Source organism: Pleurodeles waltl, chromosome 4_2, assembly GCF_031143425.1.
Source record: "Pleurodeles waltl isolate 20211129_DDA chromosome 4_2, aPleWal1.hap1.20221129, whole genome shotgun sequence".
Taxonomy (NCBI): domain Eukaryota; kingdom Metazoa; phylum Chordata; class Amphibia; order Caudata; family Salamandridae; genus Pleurodeles; species Pleurodeles waltl.
Window position 1 is genome coordinate 958589455 of NC_090443.1, and position 22309 is coordinate 958611763.

Here is a 22309-nt window from a genome sequence, read left to right on the forward strand (position 1 = left end):
TTCATACTTGATATATTTACACATCAATATTTTTGTTTATATTCTGAAGTACATTTGTCACAGACACCAATTACTTAATCAACCAAGCCTCATTATCAAGGTTGATGTTGCTTGCACGAAAAATGAATTTTATTTCTGGAAAGAGACTCAAAGAGATGTGGGGGCTATGGCAAAACCTTTGGTTAGACACTTTATTATGGTAAAATCTACTTTGTCAATTGAGATTTATCTCTGTTATGTGGTCTAATTACCAAAGATGCTTATTGACAGAGTTCAGGATGAATCTTGTTCACCACTTGTTGGCGATACCAAAGGGCTGGGCTAAAGAATCTCATACTGGCCCTAAAGACACTGTCTCCCGTCAAGGCATTATGGGGGTCATTCTAACCCTGGCGGTCGGCGACCGCCAGGGCTAAAATGACGGAAGCACCGCCAACAGGCTGGCGGTGCTTCCCAGCCCATTCTGACCGCGGCGGTAAAGCAGCGGTCAGAAAAGGGGATCCGGCGGTTTCCCGCCGGTTTTCCCCTTGCTGGGCTGAATCTCCATGGCGGTGCTGCAAGCAGCGCCGCCATGGAGATTCCGACCCCCTTCCCGCCGTCCTGTTCCTGGCGGTTTTTACCGCCAGGAACAGGATGGCGGGAACGGGTGTCGTGGGGCCCCTGGGGGCCCCTGCACTGCCCATGCCACTGGCATGGGCAGTGCAGGGGCCCCCTAACAGGGCCCCAGCATGATTTTCACTGTCTGCTTAGCAGACAGTGAAAATCGCGACGGGTGCAACTGCACCCGTCGCACCCCTGCAACCCCGCCGGCTCCATTCGGAGCCGGCTTCTGGGTTGCAGGGCCTTTCCTGCTGGGCCGGCGGGCGCCCGCCGGCCCAGCGGGAAAGCCAGAATGGCCTCCGCGGTCTTTTGACCGCGGAGCGGCCAAGTGGCGGTTCCCGCTTGGTAGGAATGAGGCCCTATGTTTTGCCCCATACATAGCATCAATGAATAATTGTATTCGTCCTTTGCGTAAAGAGTTGAAATGTTTAACAGGTCAGACCTGCACTTTTATATCTAGAGCTCTTACCAGATGCTACATCTGTGATTCTGTTGCTTGTTTTTCTATTGGAGCAGTAAGAGTTAGGAATCTACTGGGATGTGCATGAAATGCTATTGGTTGTTTTATTGTATCTTTTATGGGTTCTACTTTTTAAACCGAATAAAGATGACACCACTCACACGTGGGTAAGAACAACATGCAATCAAAACCATCAGTGAGACTTGAGAGATGGATAGCATTATTAAAATGTACAGCCGTCTACAGTAATATAAGGTACAAAACATGAAAATAGGCAAAACCCTCTTCTTTATGCAACATCACAAATTGTGCAACCTGTTCTGACTTTCTTTTTCTGATATTAAAAGAATGAACAAATAAATGAACAAAGAACTTTTGTAAAGCATTGCTTTGACCTATTTTGCGAAACAGATGCTTCAACAATTCCTGATGTCCATTTTAATTAATTGAATCTATTTCCAGGAAAATAAATCACGTAGGAGATGCATTTTTATATTTCATAAATTTAAATAGATATTCCAGTTTCCAGATGTTTTGCTCAGAATATAGGTCCCTTAGCTTCTTCATGGCTTAATAAATATAGATACACTCATGCTTTAAGATTTCCCCGGTTACACAACGGAAACACAGCCTCCCTTTGTCTATATACAGTCTACATTTTCAGGTATAGTTTTTCAGAACTTAACAGCCTGCCTGGTCCGCAGCCTTCCTCCTAGGGCTCATATTCCAGGACATTTAGGGCTCTTCGGTGAATGCCTATTCACAAGTGCATCTTGTTCACGGAATTACGCATGTTTCACAGGTCCTTAACCAACATCAGCCCCTGTTTTCTTTTGCTTCTTTTTCCAGTTCTACATTTCCAGTGATCCTTGAGATGCCATCCTGCCACTCTTCTCTCCAGGCCCAAAGTTTTATGCACGTTGAGGAAATGTAACACCCCTCCTGCCCACCTGATGGCCCAGTGCTAACCATGTTCCCGTTCACAATGCCAATAATAGGGAGGGGCGTAGCTTGGCCAGTAAGATGGCGGGGTGTGAGCTTCAGATCTCCCAACAATCACCCTGCCATATCTTGTAAACATACATTTTCTGAAAAGCAGGGCATGAGGGGGGACTTAAGGGGTAGTTGAAAGGGAGAGCAGTGATTGTTGTTAATGGTACTTAAAACAACATATTTTTTTTAAATAGCCAACATCTTTTAAGAACTTAAAAACAGAGAGGAGAGAGAGGGCGTGTTTTAGTCTGTGTGTGCATATAAACATTCTAGGTGAAATCCGACAGGCACCTTAACATACCCGACTGAAAGCGCTTGTTCCTAACTATTGACTACGCCCCTAATTGGTGGCTGCTTATCATGTATGTGTAGCTCTAAGTCACCTGGGTCATGCTGTCAATCCTCTTTTAGAATCAGGGTTCCTCGGTGACATCACAGCAGTTTAGAAAGGTGCTTTTAGTCATCCATGCGACTAGGACTGGTCGCCTTATTAGTGTCGAACTGTGGCCACAAGTGCTCTGCTCCATTTTGCTCACTGGGGGAGGCGGATTTCCAAAGCAACAACGACACTCATCTATTGAGAACTTCACTGATTTATTCCTATCTTTGGTAACTTTTCTCCCTATGTCCTTGGCTCCTCTTGCCTTGCACCTGGCATCCTTCTGTCTGCGAGCTTCCATGTCTATGTGTCTCCCTTGTCTCACCACATCTATACTTCCCGTCTGTATGTTCGAGACTTGGGACCTGGTTATTTCAGAGCTGAATTTCCATCCTTGTCCAAGCATGCATAGGGATCAGAATTACAAGTTATGTGACAATTGTCGCACACTCGCAGATTTCCGCTTATAGGTTCTGGCAGCTGAAACCCATGGGGAGGTAGTAAAGGGTTCATCACAGTTAGTATCAAGGATCTTGTTCATGTCTTACAGGAAGTCTGAGATTGTAAACAACTAAAGATGAAAGCGATCAGAGGTTGTTTATATAAAAGTGCAATCAATATTCGGAGATGCGGAGCGTGTGCGGACCAAGACGATGGGTATGCTGTGAGTTTCATTCCTACCTGCAATAGCAACAGTATTTTGGCACCAATTTAAGGAGTTTTGGCTGACATTGTGGCAAATTTTCCACCAGTGAAACCTGTGCCTGTAGACGGCCAGTGTTCCAGCCAGTTTCAGTGGCTGGGGACTGTGTACTCTCTGACTGCAGCTCCCTGTCAGGTGACTGTCTGGGAGGAGGGCCTGCATTAGGAGAGTAGACGGGCTTCCCTTGTTTTCCCTAAAGGTGCTGTCTTTCATGGTTTACAGTTCTTTAAGACATATTGCATCATTTTACACTGGCAGGCAGCTTGTGACTCCTTTTGCTTTTAGTTGAATATTCCTGGGAGTAATACCACATTTAACCTCCAAATTGATATTTGCATTTCTTAAGCAGATTTAACAATGTCTAATCCAGAAATGAAACTTACCTTACATGCTTCTAATAAGAGGGAGCAAACTACTTCACCACCTCCTATTAAGTATGAGGCGATTGAGCCACAAGAAGAGTGAATGGCGCAAATTCTGAAAGACGTTCAAGCTATTCATCATAACACTGAGACTATTTGTTCTGATGTCAAACATGCTAAGAAGCATAGCAGGTTTGACACTGAAAGTATCTGAGAATGAGATTAAAATTTGTGATAATACGGCTGCAATTGCTCAGCTGGCACCTCAAGTTACACATATTATGCCTATGAAACATATGCGTTTGGATTTGGAAAATAGAATTTGCCAGTATAACTTGTGCATCTTTAACCTGCCAGAAAGTATTGAAGGTCAGAACTGCAGAGCCTTCTTGGAAAGTTTATTTGCCATCCTTACTGAAATAAGAAAATTGCAGAGAAGTTTGAAATAGGTAAAGCTCATCGCATATCCTCAAATCATAAACTTAACCATTCTAAACCACAACAAGTCATATTTAAAGTGTTACATCATCACCACCTCATTATGATACATAAAGTGGTCTGGGTAATTCCATCATTAATGGTTGAAGGCAATAAAATGTATATACATCAAGACTTTGCTAAAGAAACTTTAGCATTATGCAAAAAATTATCTGATCTACGTCGTAAGGCTTCAATGCAGGCTTCAAATATGGACTGTTCGACCCTTCAGTCATAAGAATATGGAAAAATTACATTTCAACTGTAGATCTGATTGCTTGCTTGGATTTTCATGGTCTGGTTGCGATGAATTTTCAAGCTTCTGTACTTGATCCATGAAATTCAGCCATATTGCTTTTGTAACAATTTTACTTTCTTCAGCAGGTACCATGGCGCTTTATCTCCACATATATTCTATGATTCCTGCCTCAACGTTTTAAATAATGTCTTCTCCGCCTTAGGAACATTTCTGTTTTGTTTGTCTTGTTTGTTTTGTTTGTTACTGTATATGAGTTATATCCTATATTAATTTCTTTTTTTCAGTTCTAGTCTACCACATTCTTTGTTTTTCTTTCTATCTTCTTCTTTTCTCTATGCAAATAATTATTCTTTAAGTATTGCATTGTTAAATGTGAAAGGCCTTCATCATCTAATAGAGGGAAGGAACATATTAGACAATTAACATAAATATAAAGTAGATATATGTTTTTTTTTACAATAAACTCACACTGATGATGCTATTCTTGCATGTATGTCAAAATTGTGGGTTGGTACTATAGTCTCATCAACCACACAGGGATGTAAACATGGTGTGGCTATATTTTTCACACAGAAGTCACAAGTTACCATATTGCATTACTAGCATGATTCTGCTGGTCGATATGTGTATGTTCACACATAAATTGACAAATAGCCCATTCATTTCTTTAATATTTATGCCCCTACACAAGATGATTCTAATTTTTGAAAATCAGTTTCTTCAGAATTTTTTTTTTGTGGAAATGTACCTCTTATCTTTGGAGGATACTTTAACATGATATCTGATCCACTTTTAGATAGCAGTTTGTCTGCTAGATTCTGCCCCCCCCAAGGTCATATGCCCTTTTTAATACAAAGTTAGTTGATCATTGGAGACTCAGACACCCCACTGCTATGGACTTCACCTTTTATTCTAATTCTCATTTTACATATTCCTGCATTGACTATTTGCTTTCCTCTAGGAACCTATGTCATTTAATTTCAGATCCTACAATAAAACCCATAACTGTTTCAGACCATGCCTTAATCTATTTTTCCTTAACCCTTGAGGATATTCCCAAACATATACCTCGATAGAGAATGACTACTGACATTGTATTATCCAATGTTAACAGAAACAAATTGTTATCTGCTAGCTCTGAATAATTACATAGTAATCAACCATAGGATACTTCTCACATTTTTCACTGGGATGCTTTTGAGGCCTATATCACAGGAGCGACTTTTATATTATGGCACATGAGAATAAAATGTTCAACCTAAGAGTTTGTAACAGCAAATTTCCAAAACTGAAAGGCTGTTATTATCATCTTCAGACATTCAACTCAAAATACAATTGCAAAGTTTACGTTATAAATATAATACTTCGCTTTGTAAAAGAGCAGGTATTTTTATTTGCAACCAAAAAGTCAATTTCCAATTCAGCACAAACAAATCTGCTGCACTTTTGCTCATTACGTGTGAATCAAAAAGATAAAAATCAGGTACATGCTATACGTAATTCAATTGGACATTTACTTCTCTCTGCTACAGAAATAGTTGCCTAATGTCAGAACCTTTATTCAAATTGTTATAATAAACTCCAAAACATTCATAATTCTATTTTAGATAACTTCATCCTTGAGCGCACCTTACCGTCCTTATCAAAATCTAACAGAAGTATTCTTGATGCTCCATTAGGCATGGAAGAGGTTTGTAATGCCATTAAATTTCCAAATACCAAAAAAGTACCAGATCCTGATGGCATTCCTGCAGAATTTTAGAAAACCTTTATGAACGAACTCTCTCCCCTCCTACTATCAATATTTCAAGAATTTGCTCATAAAGCATCCATGTAAGGATCATTTAAAGAAGCAACAATCATTCTTTTTCCTAAACCTGAACAAAATCCTACATCATTCTCTAATTATGACCCCATTTTATTATTTAACCAGGATTGTAAAATGTGTGCTAAAATTCTAGCAAATAGACTTTCTCAAATTTTAGGCTACATTGTTCATCCTGACTAAACTGGCTTCTTGTAAGGTAGACTGTCTTCACACAACTCTAGGGGGCATATTTACAAGCCGCTTGCGCCTCCAAGCGCCACACTAACATCATTTTTTATGCTAATGTGGCGCTAAGGAGGCCATTTCCCAGTGCCATATTTACAAAGTGCATTGTGCCACTTTGCAACCCCTTGCGCCACATTATACCTGCTCCAGGCACAATGTATGCAAGGGGGGCGTTCCCAAGCAGGGAGGCCCACAAAAATGGTGCAGTGAAATTTATAAACTTTCACTGCACCATTTTTAGCCACATTTTTAACGCGTGCCCGAGGAAGGTGTTAAAGTGATGCTGCCATTGTTTTCAATGGACCTCCCTTAACTTTGCAGGATTAACGCCATCATTTTTGGCTCTAGTCCAGCAAAGTGCCACAACAGCATCAAAATGTTTGACGCTATTGCCCTAACATGCGCCATGGTTCGCCATATTGTATATACGGCGTTGTTAGGGGGCACAGGGTGACACAAAAAACTGGTGCATCAGGAATAATGAACCACTTTCTTGTAAATATGCCCCTATATTTTTATGTCACAATATCTCTTCTCTTAAGAAATGTAAAGGCTCCATAGGCTTATAAGCTTTAGATGCTGAAAAGGCATTTAATAAGGTCAAATGGACATTTTTATTTAAAACTATGCAAACATTCTGTTTTGGTGCTACATTTATTTCAATGGTTAAAGTATTGTATTGTTATCCCACAGCACCTATTTTTGTTAATGCCATTACTTGTTTTCCTTTTCCATTGTTTAGGACACTAGGCAGGGGTGCCCTTTATCCTCTTTACTATTTATATTGGCCATTGAACCCCTTTTAACATTTATTAATACTTCTAGAGAAATTACAGACATTATCATCAATAATGTAGTTCTTAAAATGTCTGCGTATGTAGACAATATACTGGTATGTTAAAGACCCTTTACATACTATTCCAGTGATATTAGATATTATTGGTGTTTATGCATTGATCTCTGGATACACTTTAAATATTTATAAATCTTATTTTTTTCCTTTAAACATATTTTGTACTGCTGATATGTTACATGGCACAGGCATCATTTGGAATGATACTGCCCTTAAGTATCTTAGTATTTCTTTTTTTAAATACAATATAAATACAGCTAATTTCAATTGCAAAAAATATTGACTAAAATTTTGCAAAAACTAGACAAATGGTCATTCCTCAACTTATCATTTTGGGGGAGAAGTGAGGCAATTGAAATAGTAACAGCCCCACAAGTGTTACATTTATTATCACTGTTGCCTGTTATTTGTCTTCATCTTCTTCACCATTCCTTGCTAAATGTATTTGGACTATTAAGACCCCGCATATTAAATACAGACATTTACAAGTTGCTAAATTAGAAGGAGGCTTAGGTATTCCAGATTTTCAGAAATATCATTGCTCTTTTTTAACTGTGCAAAGTGTTTTTTGGTTTTCTAATCCAGATTCCCACATGGCAACCTCCTGGATTTTACTTGAAATAACTATTGTTGCAACATTCTCTTTACCGGCCACTCCTACTACAGATGTTTAAAAAGCAAAGTTTTCTTCTCCAATTCTCAACAATACTAAAAAGCCATGTTAAGTTTGGATTGGTAATATAATTATTTTTTCTAAGAAGATATCTCTGTTGAATAATCCTTTGATTAAATTGAATCATGTGATCTCTTGTTGACAAAAAGTGATGAATACTGATTATATTTTTTATATCTCGGACATTTGTATTAGTAATATGTTTTTATTTTTTTCAAATTTACAACCTAAATATCAGGTTCCTACTTTTGTTGATCATCGATTTGTTATATTTTGTAATGCGATTCTCAAAGCTTGTAATAGTTCTCTACCAGGGGCCATATTTATGGCCATGTCACGCAGTGTGGCTAGTCACCTTGCTGTGTTGTGTGACAGGGAAAAGGCAGGAGTGCACTGTATTTAAAGAAATATAGTGCACTCCTGCCTTTGTCCCTGCACTGGTGCTGTTTTGGCTGCCTAGCACCAATGCAGGCACCCTTGTACCATGGTGCAAGGGTGCCTGCGTTGCAAGGAAGATGGTTTTTGAGCAAGAATGAGCATATTCTTGCACAAAAACAATCCTATAATGCATTTTCCTCTTTCTATATGTGCTGCAAAGGGCAAGAAAGATGAAAAACGAGGAGAAATAAAAATATTTCTCCTTGCTACGCCTCACCTAGGAAGGCATAGCATTTTGGTGCATTCCCAGGTCTACCACTTCTGGGAAATCTAGGAATGCATAAAAATCCCTAGATGTTGTATGGGAACACCCATGCAACACCCATGGAATGCCTCAGTGGGGCAGAGTAACTCAACACAGAGATTTGCTCTGTGCCACTTTACTCCAAAGGTAGGAAGCCATTCAGGGCCATCCAAGGTGGCCCTGCGTGGCTTCATAAATTGCATTTTGGGCTTGCATTGTGCATGCACTGCGTAGCTTGGTGCAACAGCGACACAACCACACTTATAAATATGCCCCCAGGTTCTCAAAGTTCAGATATGTAGGTTATGGAGGTGTTTTGTGGTATACATAGACTCACCAGTCATGTTGCTTCTAAAACATAAAAATACCTTATGCAAAGTATTTAATTTTTTTTACAGATCAATGAATTCTGGAATCCCATCTTAAATAATAGGGGCCATATTCATCAAAGAGTTGCATCGCTCTTGCACCATTTTACATGGTGCAACACAACTCTTAAGGCAGGTTTATCAAGCCAGGCAAAGCCATGTGTTGTGTTGTAGAGTGGAGTGTCACAGAGCAGAGTGCTGTAGAGTGTGTGCGGTCATAGAGTAGAGAGGAGTGGAGGTTTGTAGAGCCTAATAAAGTGGAGTGAAGTAGAGTGGCATAGAGTCAAATAGAGTGGAGTGTCGTAGAGTGGAGGGGTGGAATGTTGTGGTGTAGTGTGTCATAGAGTGTAGTGCCACGGAGTGTAGTGTGGTAGGGTGGAATATCTCAGAGTGGAGTGGCGTGAAGTGTGATAGAGTGGGATAGAGCGGAGTGGCGTATAGTGGAGTGACATAGAGTGGAGTGGTATAGCGTAGAGTGGAGTAAAGTGTCATAGAGTGAAGTGTTGAATGGGGGAGTAGAGTGGCATAGCGTGGAGTGGTGTGCAGTGTTGTAGAGTGGATTGGTATAGATTCTGATATATTCTGAAATATTTGCTGAGTTCATTTACAGATTTTTAATTTTGTTGTGTACTGGAAAAAAGCTTTTGGTAAGTAGGTAAAGTTACTTTGTAGAGCACACAGTACTCAAATGTGTCAGCTGCGACAAAGGCAAGAAGAGCAAATGAAAAAGACGAGACCCCCTATACAGAATCAAATGGAAAAAGCCACCCCCTTTCAAACCCCTATATTGTCAGATAAAGCTTTTCGCTTTGAAGTCAGAAAAAGAAAAGCAAAAACCAAGTTCCCCCGAAGACAGAGTCTGACATTTGACCTCTGTCTATGAGTGCACAACAAATGTGACAAGATAATAACAAAATTTACGATGGCCTATTTACAGAAAGCAAGCACTTGTGGAAGAAGAATTCAAGGAGCGATGGTAAACAGGCACTAAACAGGCTGCGCTGTCTCCACCCCAGACTGGAGCGACCAGCGCTGCATATACTTCACAATCACCGCACCCAGCAGCCGCACCTGCAGCCCCAGGGCCCCCCACAGGAAATGCAACAAAATCACCAGAGAGCAACTAAACTCATCGCTCGCAAATCCCTCCCTCTGATAACACCAACACAGCAGCGCATAATCTCAACGCATAGATCACGGAATGCGCCAACACTCTAGCCCCCTCTGGCTAACATTGGCTAAATGCGTACCTAAGAAAGCCAGCTGGTTCACCACTGAACTCCAAGAATCAAAGCATACCCGCAGACGCTTAGAGAAAAAATGGAAAACCAGCGAATACCTCGCCTCATTCAGAGCTGCTACCGACGCCCACCACCAACAAAATCAAGAACGCTAGGAAGGACGCACTCCAGGAGCGCATCAACTCCTCCACACACAACTCTAAGGAACTGTTCTCAGTCATCAACGAGTTCACATATCCCCCCCTCCGAAGTCACCAGCATCTCCCCGTCACAGGACCTCTGCGACAAACTTTCCACCTTTTTCCACCGCAAGATCCTGGACATCTGTGACAGCTTCCTCCCAGAAAATCCTGGCACCAAAACCTGTGAATGAGCATCCCCACCAGAACCCACCCAGACCATCCACAGCTGGTCCACTCTCTCCACAGAGGAAACAGTCAGCATCATGAACAGCACCCACTCCGAAGTTCCCACAGACGCCTGCCTGCATCACATATACATCAGAGCCTGCACATCCATCGCACGAGCTCCGGAACACAATCAACTGCTCCATCAACACTGGCACCTTTCCCCGGCCGACCCATCAGAACTAAAGAATTTCTGGTCCATCTCGGTGCTACCTCACCCTGCCAAGTACTGGAGAAAGCAATCAACGTACAACTACAGAATTTCATTGAGGCCAACAACTCCCTGGAAAGCTCCCAGTCCGGCTTCCACAGCAACCACAGCACGGAGAAAGCCCTCCTGCCAGCCACCGATGACATCCGATTACTCCTAGACCGCGGCTACACAGCAGCGCTCATACTTATCGACCTCTCCGTAGCTTTCAACACGGCCTCCCACAGCACCCTGCGCACCAGACTCCACGACATAGGACTCCACAGAAGATCCACTCCTTCCTCTCCAGGAGGATGCAGAGGGTCAGACTCCCGCCCTACACATGCAGACCCACAGGAATCAACTGAGGAGTCCCACAAGGATCCTCACTGAGCCCCACACTGTTCTACGTATACATGGCCCCTCTCGCAGCCATCGTCAGAAGCCACTGTATGAACATCGTGTCATATAGCAATGACACGCAACTCATAATTTCCCTCACCGAAAACCCAGACACTGCCAAAAGGAACTTCCACTCAGGAATGGAAGCCGTTGCCACCTGGATGAGAGAAAGTTGTCTCAAGCTCAACTCCGACAAGACTGCGCTTATCATCTTCGGAAACACCACCTCAGCTTGGGACGACTCCCGTTGGCCCACATCCCTCAACACCGCCCCCCCCTGCACTGACTGAGCATGCCCACAACTTAGGCATCATCCTCGACTCCTCCCTATCCATGACCCGCCAGGTAAACTCAGTCACCTCCTCCTGCTGGCACAGACTTCACACACATCGGAAGGTCTTCAGATGGATCCCAGCAGACTGTCGCAGGACACTCATCCACGCCTTAGTCACAAGCAAGCTCGACTATGGCAAAGTCCTCTACGCCGGCACCTCAACTAGAAACATCAAACAACTACAACTCATCCAGAACCCCACCGCCAGACTCATTCTGAACCTCCCACGCCGAGAACACATCTTCCAACACCTGAGGACACTCCACTGGCTACTGGTTGAGAAGCGAATCACCTTCAAGCTACTCATGCACACGTACAAGACCATACATAGCGCAAAACCAGCCTACCTGACCCACCGTGCTTCCTTCCACACCATCATCAGATCTCTCCGCTCCGCCCAGATGGCCCTGGCCACCACCCCTCGCATCCGCAAAACCACCACCGGAGGACAATCCTTCACCTACATTGCAGCAAAGAGCTGGAACAACCTCCCCCTGCACCTCAGACAAAGCCCGTTGCTCACCATCTTCAGGAAAAACCGCATGAAGTGGCTTTTCGGATGAGGCTCCTCCCCTCCCCTCCAGCGCATTGAGACCCTCACGAATGAGTAGCTGCGCTTTACAAAAATTGATTGATTGATTATGCCCTTATTATGATTCCTAGAACGCTGTTTTATAGATTCATGAATGATGCACTTTGTATTTGCACTTTCATGATTTTATTTAAAATCGAATAAAGCTTTTTGAACTGAAATGAACTGATAAAGCATATATATGGGAAAGGGAAAATAAATCACTTTTTATTATATCTAATTGAAGTTATACATTGTTTTGACAATTCAGTTTACCGTTTCCTCCCTGAATGTAAAATATCTCTTTTTTTATTCAACTTGTGACAAAGTAGTAACTGGTGCCACAAGTGAATGCTTTGTAAATTGAACCGCAATGGACGCTTTAAGCTGTGTTGGGGTCCACAAGTCTGCAGATTTTATGTCCACCCACAAGTAGGTAAATATGCAGGTGATAAAAGAAGGAATAAACGTCAGAACTGGGTATTTACATTTTAGCATTCACGACCAGACGTCTACTGTCATTATTGCAGCTCACGTCCTCTTTTGTAAATTGGAGTTTGCATCTATTCCGAAATTTCCACAGAGGAAGAGCGCTCATAAAGCACTAAACCTGCCCTCATTTTCACCAGAATAAAAGGGTTAAAAATTGGCCCCAGGACAATTCATGAGCAACAAAACCTATCAAGTGGACTTGTCAGAGGGACCGCCAAGGAAAAACACTGGAAATAAACGGAACTAAGTTGTGCTTTTTTACAGCATTTATCTCCAGATGGACTGGCTGCAGTCTAATCTATGTATGTTTTTAAGTGACTATTTGTACAGTGCAAAGCAAGTCAAGTGCAGCAGAGCTCTACAGGGCTTGCTGCTAAAATTATGGTACCTGAACGTCTGCAGAGTGAGAGGACTGAGGCTCCCATAGTCGGAGGAACTTTCTAGAGTTTTGTGATACAGTGTTCTTTGACAGGGGGAGTATCCAACTCTTTCCTGAACTAGAGGAGGGCGACCGCAGTCTTGTTGGTTACTGGGCTCGTTTTCTAGATCCTGATGCACTAAATGAGAAAGCATTTTCAGTTTTTTTTGTCTGGGGTGGAGATGGTCTTGATTGGTGATCCAGTTGCTAGAGGTGAAGATGGGGTCCAGTGTGTGTCCTGCGATGTGTGTGGGTGTGAAGACCAGCTGTCTGAGGCCGAGGGTGGCAAGGTTGTCGAGTAGAGTGGTGGTGTTTGGATCGGTGCAGTCCTCGAGGTGGAAATTCAGGTCGCCGAGGAGGCGGTAGGTATCTGACGCCAGGACCTGGGGGGTAGAGATGCCTACAACGTCGTCTATGAAAGCTGGGCGGTGGCCTGTACACCAGGGTGCTGTGGATGGAGGAGTTGTGGTTGGAGTGGACCAGGAAGTGAAGGTTTTCCATGGTGGTGCATTGTTCTTCTGGGACGGCCTTGACACTTAGGGGGTTATTACAACTTTGGAGGAGGTGTTAAACCGTCCCAAAAGTGACGGTAAAGTGACGGATATACCACCAGCCGTATTACGAGTTCCATAGGATATAATGGACTCGTAATACGGCTGGTAGTATATCTGTCACTTTGCCTTCACTTTTGGGACGGATTAACACCTCCTCCAAAGTTGTAATAACCCCCTTAGTGAGGACTTGTGTATGATGGCGAGTCCTCCACCCGGCCGGGAGGGCCGGTCCCTCCTTAGGATGCTGTATCTGTCAGGAATGGTGATGGCGATGTCTGGTCCCGAGTTGGGTTGGTCCAGGTCTCAGTAGGGAAGGCGATGTCCGGTCGGGTGGTGTCGATCAAATCCCAGAGTTCGGTGGCGTGCTTGTGGAGGGAGCGGATGTTCAGGAGCAAGCAGTGTATGGGGTTGTGAAGTTTGTTGGTATCTCTGTGTGCGGAGAGTACCTTCAGCTTGTTGAGGCTGGCGCTTAAGTTGCAGTTCCTGCAGGTGAAAGGTCTGTGGGTGTCCTTCGGGGAGATGAGATTTTCGGTGTTGAGCCGGAGGATGCAGGTCAGGGGGTGGTTTAATGGAGATCCAGGGTACCTGGTGCTGGGTGCGGTCCGGGTGCAGACGGGCTTGCCTTTGGTGCGCCTGCTGCACGCGTCTGCTGCATGGCTGCGCTGTGACCGCCATTAGGAAGGGAAGAGGGGTGGAGGTGATAGAGCGGTCCGTAGTAATAATTTACCTGTGTTTGGACGCTCTTTAGGCCGATGAATCTTTTGACTTAGTGGGAACTCTTTGTACTCTTAATCGATCAATCTCATCAAAATCAATAATCAATAACGAACATAAGCCACACCTTGAACGACATAACACTTTACAATTAATCCAGAATACATTTCGGCGAACTCTGACCTTTCAGTCAGGAATAACCACACCAGTTTATTGCAAAGTTAGTGAATTTATTTCCCTATATTAACAAAGCTAGCACAATATAAATGTGTCTCAACACCAAATGATAAACATATATGAACATTAATAGCTGTCCATAACGTCGAAACAAGTGTAATCTATGAAGCATTTGAATCACAAGGCATTCGATAATGGCAATGCAAATCACTAATACGATAATCTGTAATGAACTAATGGCATACATTTAGTCAGCATAACAAGATCTCAAATTGCATCGTGCGACATATGGAATCCTCGTCTAACCTCAAATTAGCATCGGCATGTGGGACTTCATGCAAAAACAATTTAGCAACATTAATTTAGAAAACTCCTAGCTAGGGCCCTTATCAAAATCAGCAGTTGGTTACCTAAAAGAAACACAATGCAATTTTACAATTTCCTTTCATATTTACCAATTACGATCAGCATACAAGGAAGTCTTCGTCTCACAGGTACCGTTCTTCAGTCAGCATGGGTACCGTTTCTCGATCAGCATGGGACGGGACAAAGGGGCAGGGTGAACGGGGCAATTGCCTCACGGCGGCAAGATAAAACTACTACTTCATGCAAAGGGATCAAATCAAAGTTACAGTCTCTAGGGCAAGAATCATTTAAAGTCTCTTTCTCTCGATTAGAGAAAGCATCAAAGTCTCAAAATGGCGTCGCAGCAAAGTGGGCCATAATAGCTACGAAGTCAAAATGGCGTAGTGTCCGGGTAATGGCCGATAATAGCTGTAATGGCCTCCCTTCTTCTCGTGCACCTGGTTTTTATAGACAACAGTTCAAGTCCTGTAGGGTCTCCATTGGAGGGTTCATAGGTTAGCTTCAAATTGACCAATCAAAAGCGACAGTTCTCAAGCTTTTACTTAAGCATACATTATCCTTGGAGATGGGTACGCAAGTTGCAACATTGTCTCCCAATTAGCTTACTTTCAGAGCCTCCATTGTCCGCACCTGCAAGTCGACCTTGAATTAAAGAGAAAATATGCCAGGCTGGCACTAACTTTAAGATAAGCATGTGAACAGTTTCTGTGGAAAAGTACAGCTTCAAGCAAAAAAATACACGTTTATTAGCACAGTGGAAAAATACGAGCATCTAAACCGTGAGACCAGGCAACTAGGCCAAAGCCTCCGCTAAAGTAATGCTAAGCTAAAACATTTCAAACAAGCAAATCGTAGCACACGTTTATGATTATGTCGGATTAGTGCAATTCTAATTCACCACGTTATATAAAGCACGCGTATAAATGATGGCAAACTACTCTGAGGGCACATTTTGTCCCCGTACAATCTTTATTAGTTCGGTTAATGTCACACATGATTATTTCAGCACTACGTTTAAGCGTTAATAAATCAAAACCTTCATTTTCTGCTTCATCAATCCCTCCTCTGATGACTACTTGTCATCACACCAAACCACGCCCACAAATTTTATTCCATTAAAATTCTGTCAGTTCCCTTTTCCTTTTAGTTCCCCTAGTTTGCGCTTTGTATTCTTCTGCCATTCTTTTCATAATTTTCTCTTCTTTTCTTCTTTTAATTCTTTCCATAATCATTATTATTCCCCTTTTTATTCCCCAAATTCCAAATACACAAAGTATTGCTATTAATATTCCTTCTATTATTTTCAATAATATTCCATTCCAAATTCCCCCAATCCAATGTCCCACTGAAGCAAGTCCCTTTCCAACCTTCTCCCACACTCCTGGTTCTTTCAATTCCTTCAAATCTGCACTTTCCTTTGTTAGATTAGCAAGCATAGTTTTAATCTTCACACTATTATCCGGTATATAGGTACAACAGTGACGTGCACCAATCATTTTGCAAACGCCTCCATCCTTTGCTAAAAGAATGTCTAAAGCAAGCCTATTTTGAAGAGTCATAGCTCTTTCCGCTGCAAGCTCAGCATCTATCAGGATTATAGCACCTGAAAACTTTGTCAACATGTTATCCACTATAGTAGACAACTTTCGTATCTTGATGGAATTCAACACAACTCCCAATGAAGGAATCATGGCTCCAAATATATCACCTACCACAGCAGCTGCGGTCTCTCTTTTCTGGATACGATGAGATCCAGATGTCTTTTGAATCATCGATACGTCATCCAGTTGATAAACCTTTGGGAACACTATACCCAAATAACATCTCCCCCACCATCCCTTTGGAAGACGATAATAAGCATTATGCCCACAAATGTAATATACACCTGGAATGACAGGGTCAAGTCCGTTCATCATGAATGTCCATTTGGCCTTAAAAATAAACGTATGTTTGCATTCACTCGCTCCTACAAAAATATTGTCATAATAGGATTCACCTCGATATATACAAAATTTCCCTACATGCCAAGCATCTAAAGCTATTTTCCCTTGTGTCTTTATAGCAGCAAAATCATAATTATCTACTGAAGTCCTCTTACTTAGCTCCTTTTCTAATTTTGCATTCATTTGTGCCCTTCTATCATCTGTGCGATCTAAAAAGCTTATTTCTACAGCAGAGACTGAACAAGTAAGGTTCTCCCTATGAGCATGAGCCGTTTCAAAAGGTTGCATTGGCTCGAAAAATTCCCTCATTATTTTAGCATCCCAATCTTTAGCCGTCTGGCTAAGCTGCGCTATTATAGGAACATAAGCAAAGGTAACATCATAATTCGAGTAAAAATACTGTATGTTAGTTTGACCATAAAACCTAGACATTACTATACTACATGTAATCCCATATGTAAGAGGCATGTGGTGATAAGTCACCCCTTCCTTTACTGATGTCGGTATCTGTGTACACACATAACAATCTTTCGCATCCATAGTCTCAACATACTCTGTTAGCAAGCGATAGAAAACGTTATACGAAAGCTCTTTCTTATCGTGCAAGAGCCTCTCATCTAATGCTAGTCTTTTCAATGGGGTTAGTTCAGTGACAGTAACAGGAGCAATAGTAGAAGCCTCGATATTCTCACTTTCACCCTTTCCATGCATTCCAATCACAATTGCCATTATTATTATTACACATGTAATTACCAAGCCTATACACACATATTTACAATATTTCTTTCTGTTATTTTGCGTAGCGTACCTAGTCATGATCTGTATAGAATCAGAGAGCTAGAAGCACCTATAAATGAAACTATTTAGCAATTCAGTTACAGAGCTGAGCGAGCGCAATGTTCACACCGTCTTCTTCAAAAGGCCAGTCACTTATCGGTTAGCAGCATTTGTCTCAATTCGGCAATAACTCAGTCTTTATCAGTTTAGCAAATGTCTCATCCGGTTTAACAATGTCTCAGCTGGTTGTTTCTTTCACGTTATATTGTAGCAAGCAATATCATTTACTCTTTCAATCGACAGAGTCTATGAAACTTTTCTTTTCTATTGGTATCTCTTCTTCTTCTTCGTTCTCGATGCTTAGAGATACAAACTCGTCAGTCCAATCATCATTGACTGCATATGCTCATTCAGGACCGGAATACCTCCTGTTTGGTATCCTTTTTCTTTTAAATTTTGCTTCTCTTTTCGACTCTGCTTCGCTGGTACTTTCCTCTTTTGTCAAGTCTTTTTCCTCACTTGACGATTGTTCCACGACAGTCACTTCTTTTCTTTTCTCTTTCACTTTCGGCCTTCCTCCTTCGTTCAAACTTTCTTTACCCTTTTCTTTTATCGGTGAGATACTTAGTCTTCTCTTTGCACCATGTCCATTTGATGGACCTGCTGTCTTTTCTGTGGAAGCTTGAACCTTTTCGTTCTGTTCCGCCTTGTTCCCTCCTTCTGGGGAATCAATCACGTTCTCTTTTTCTTTTTCTGTATCGTCTGTTTCTGGGACAGCCCTCCTCTGATCAGGCTCTCCTGCCTCTTCACCTTTTTCGAGCCCTTCGTCACCGTTACTTTCTTCAGGCTCTTTATCACTTTCAGCTGCTTCAGGCTCCTTGTCGCCTTCAGCTGCTTCAGGCTTTTTGCTACCCTCAGCTGCTTCAGGCTCTTTGTCACCTGCAGCTTCTTCGTCGCTGTCTGAACTTTCTCCTTGGTCTTCCCCAAGCGAGTTGGTGCCTTCGTCGTCAGAGAATATCTCTTTCTCTCCCGTTTCTGCCTGTTCGCTTTCAGTTCGCTTTTGTTCTGTCTCAGCACTCGGCACTGCTTTATCAGGCACTGGTAGTTTCAGCGCTTCAACTTCCTCATCTGTGGGACACAACACCTTCTTTGTGTGACTGGCGTGAATCCAGTTGGGAACCCCCGCACACTTCACAGCGGTAGTTGTCGTCAGGATCACTTGAAAAGGGCCTTTCCAACGGGGTTCCAGACACGATTTTCTCACGTGCTTCTTTACCACGACCCAGTCACCTGCTTTCAGTGCGTGTCCTGGACCTTGGATCGGTGGCAAGGTGGTCGCTTCCACCTGGTGAGAGAAAGAGCGAACCACGTCAGCCAGTCCTTTGCAGTAGTCTAACACCATATCATCTGTAATATTCAAAAGCATGTTTGCAGGAACTGCAGGAAGTCTCATAGCCCTGCCCATGAGTATTTCATGCGGAGACAATCCAGTCTTTCTATCAGGAGTGTTTCTCATTGACATTAGCACTAAGGGCAATGCGTCAGGCCATTTCAAATTTGTCGATGCACATATTTTTGCCATTCTTGATTTCAGCGTACCATTCATCTGCTCCACCAGTCCTGAGGCTTCAGGGCGATAGCTACAGTGCAGCTTTTGCTCAATGTTCAGCGCTTCGCAAAGTAACTTTATCACCTCGTTATTGAAGTGACTTCCCCTATCTGATTCTAAAGAGATCGGGAATCCGAAACGTGGTATCAACTCCCTCAACAATAGCTTGGCAACTGTAAGGCTGTCGTTTCTACGTGTGGGGTATGCTTCAATCCAGTGACTAAAAATGCACACAATCACCAACACATATTTCAGACCCCCATGCACAGGCATCTCAATGAAATCCATCTGCATTCGACTAAAAGGACCGCTTGCCCTACCAATGTGACTCGCGCTCACAACTGTTCCCTTTCCTGGGTTCATCTGCTGGCAAGTGACACATCGATGGCAAACTGCTTCTGCAGCTTGGCGAAATCTGGGGTTAAACCAATCAGTTTTGAACAATCTTATCATGGCATCTCTCCCTAGGTGAGCCTGCCCATGATAGAACCGCGCAAGCTGTGATAAGAGACTATTTGGCAAAACATATTTTCCCTCATGTGAAACCCATAACTCGTCTTGTCTCTTTATACATTGTGATTTAATCCAGGAATCTCTTTCATCCTCCCTGACATTATTTTGTAATGCTTTTAGTTCATCTATTGTATCTACAACCTTCAAGGCAAATGCTTCAGCTGGTTCGAGTTCTGGTTCATTTATTGTATTCCAATCATCCCTGAGTAATATACAGTTCAAGGCACAAAATCTTGCGACTTGATCCGCATATGCATTTCCCAGAGACACATAGTCCTGTCCTTTCGTGTGAGCACTGCACTTTACCACTGCAACTTCGGCTGGCACTTGAATGGCGTGTAACAATTCCCTTATCCTCTCCCCGTTCTTCACTGGGGATCCTGAAGAAGTCAGGAAACCTCTCTGTGACCATAGTTGTCCAAAGTCGTGCACAATCCCAAACCCGTATTGACTATCGGTGTAAATGGTGACTTTCATCAATGCAGACAGTTGACATGCTCTGGTAAGGGCTACAAGTTCTGCTACTTGTGCAGAATAGACTCCTTGAAGCCATCCCGCTTCCAAGACCCCTGTTACAGTACATACAGCATATCCTGCTTTCAAAATCCCCATCCCATCTCTTAGACATGAACCATCAACAAAAAGAATTTGGTCATTTTCATCAAGCTTGGTATCCTTGATGTCCGGTCGCGGTTTTGTGCAAAATTCAGTCACCTGAAGGCAGTCATGCTCGACGTCTTCAGCGTTCTCAATTTCAGCATTTTCTCCAGGAAGCAAGGTTGCTGGATTCAACGTAGTGCACCTTTTCAGCTGCACATTCGGTGAGCCCAGAATTATCGTTTCATACCTTGTGAGTCTTGCTCCTGTCATGTGCTGTGTTCGGGAGCGGGTCAAAAGTATCTCAACTGAGTGAGGGACCATGACTGTTACTGGATGTCCCATCACTATTCCTTCACTCTGAGTGAGGCTGATACCAACTGCTGCTAAGGCGCGCAAACACCCTGGGAGTGCTGCTGCAACCGGATCCAAAGTAGCTGAAAAATACGCTACTGGTCTGTTTACGCCACCATGGGCTTGGGTCAAGACAGACAAAGAACATGCATCACGTTCATGGCAAAACAATGTGAAAGGCTTCGTGTAATCAGGCATACCTAAAGCTGGAGCCCTGCACATGCATTCTTTCAATTCAACAAAAGCATCCATCTCATCTCCTTTCAGTTCAATCTCATCCAAGGCATCCTTCTGGGTCAATTTCAGTAGAGGCTTTGCTAGAGACGAGAAGTTGGGGATCCACTGGCGACAATATCCCACCATTCCCAAAAACTTCCTCACCTCCTTCCTTGTCTTTGGTGGACTCATTTGGAGTATACTTGTAATTCTTTCCTTCATTATTCTCCGTGACCCTTTCTCTATTTGGTGACCCAAGTATTTCACTTTCTTCTGACAGAACTGTAATTTGGAAGGAGACACCTTATGTCCATTCCTTCCCAAATGGTTCAACAGAGCAATGGTATCGGCTGTGCAGCCACTTTCTGTCTTTGATGCAACCAGTAAGTCATCAATGTACTGTACTAGAATTGACTCGAATGGCAATTCTAATGCTTCCAGGTTTTTCTTTAGGATCTGATTGAATATTGACGGTGACTCAGAAAACCCTTGAGGAATTCGACACCAACTGTACACTCTGTCTAGGAATTTGAAACAAAAAAGGAATTGGCTGTCCTCATGAAGAGGCACAGAAAAGAATGCTTGTGACAAATCGATGACTGAAAACCATTCAGCATCACAAGGAACTTGAAACATTATCACAGCTGGATTCGGTACGACAGGGCAGCACTTGACTATGATGTCATTTATTTTCCTCAAATCCTGCACGAGTCGGACCTTTCCACTCGGCTTTATTAGTCCCATTATTGGTGAATTACATGGACTGCTTAACACTTCTTTCAGTACCCCCTGCTTTACAAATTCGTCAATGAGTTGAGCAACTTTCATGAGGGTATCTTGTGGCATGTGGTATTGTGGGGTCTGGGGAAAGATTGCATTGGGCTTTACAGTCACTTTTACTGGTTCCACTCCTTTCATCAATCCCACCTCTTTCCCTGTCATGTCCCACACTTCCTTTCCGACTGTTTCCCGTAATTCAGCTGGGATGTCTTCTTCAGTTATCATCGGGAAAAGACAAATCAGAGGATACTCTTCATCTACAGTTTCCACCTCATCCCCCTCTACACTATCCTCTTCTTCCCCGTCACTGCTCGTCTGGATTGTTATTCCTTCGTTCGAACACATAATCGAACAACCCAATTTGCACAATAGGTCTCTCCCTAACAGTGCTATCGGGCTTGAGTCACATACCACAAACTGATGTACCCCTTGATAGTTACCGATGCTAACTGGTACCGGATCTGTTATTGGGTTCGTCAGATGTCTGTTTGCTACTCCCACCACTTGAACTGTCCTCCCTGAGAGTGGCAAATTTGGTACTTCACTGCTCTTAACTGTTGAACGTGTGGCTCCCGTGTCAACCAAGAATGAGACACGATGACCCATTACTCTTCCCTCTACGTACGGACCCCTTTGATCAACTTCCAAGGATGCCGCAAGCACACAATCTCCTTCTTCTCCTGAACTTTCACTCTCCCATACGTTATTTATTCCACTCTCACTGTGTAATGGGAACTGTTGTACGGTGCCATTTGTACTCATTACCTGACCCGTTACCTGCGGAGGAACCAT